This window comes from Limulus polyphemus, unplaced genomic scaffold, assembly GCF_000517525.1.
Source record: "Limulus polyphemus unplaced genomic scaffold, Limulus_polyphemus-2.1.2 Scaffold2299, whole genome shotgun sequence".
In the NCBI taxonomy this organism is placed as follows: Eukaryota; Metazoa; Arthropoda; class Merostomata; order Xiphosura; family Limulidae; genus Limulus; species Limulus polyphemus.
This window is the reverse complement of record NW_013667909.1, coordinates 113440-114343: the sequence shown is the minus strand read 5'-3', so window position 1 is coordinate 114343 and position 904 is coordinate 113440.

Here is a 904-nt window from a genome sequence, read left to right as displayed (position 1 = left end):
AACATGGAAGTTGTCAGATGAAAGGAAGCATTCTACTTTCCTAAGTTCCTACCCACAAATTATATTTAAATTATACAATTATAGTTGCAACTCAGGACTAGTTAGGCACATCTGAACCTGGCTTCACTTTAACTGCCATTATTTAAACCACCCATACTCATGTTAATTAATATGACACAACAATAAGATAATCAATGCAGATGAGTGTTTATGTTAGTAAATCATGCTTATGAGCATCATATAAATTGCTCGCAGTTGCTAAATCACATTTAAAAATTCGATAGGTTTAACTACACGAACACTACAGGAGACAAGTCTGAAATTGCTCGAATGTAAATTACACACACTGTGAAGAAGGGTGTAATCATAACATAATATAAGCTTAGAGGCTCAAAGGCTATATTTAATAATAAAGGTTTTGATAGAATGAGAAAACTTAAATATAGGCGAACTAATTAGTGGTGGTAGATTGAGTCGCTAGAACATTTAGATCTAACATTAATGTTAGACCTGTTATTTCCATCTTTTTAGTCTTAGGTTTGGATCTAGATGTGATAATAATGACAGAAATTCAGCTTTATATATCTAAACTAGACCTTAGATTTGGGTGCGTAGATTGAAAGCACCTTGTATTGAATCTACCTAGATCTAGATATAACCCTGCCTCATCAATTCTAGATTTAGATTTATTAGGCCTAACTTTTAGAACAAATGTTACATCTAGATCTATTAACTTAGTCATTAGATCTGTCCCAGTGCAATGCCTAGTTCAGTAGTTAGTATAGGTCTAAGTATGGCTATAATATAGGCTACAATTTGTATGATGATGGACCTAGGGTCTAGAAATAAAGTTATAACTGCAATTAAACCTAAATTCTAGTACATTAGTTGGCGTAAGACATGA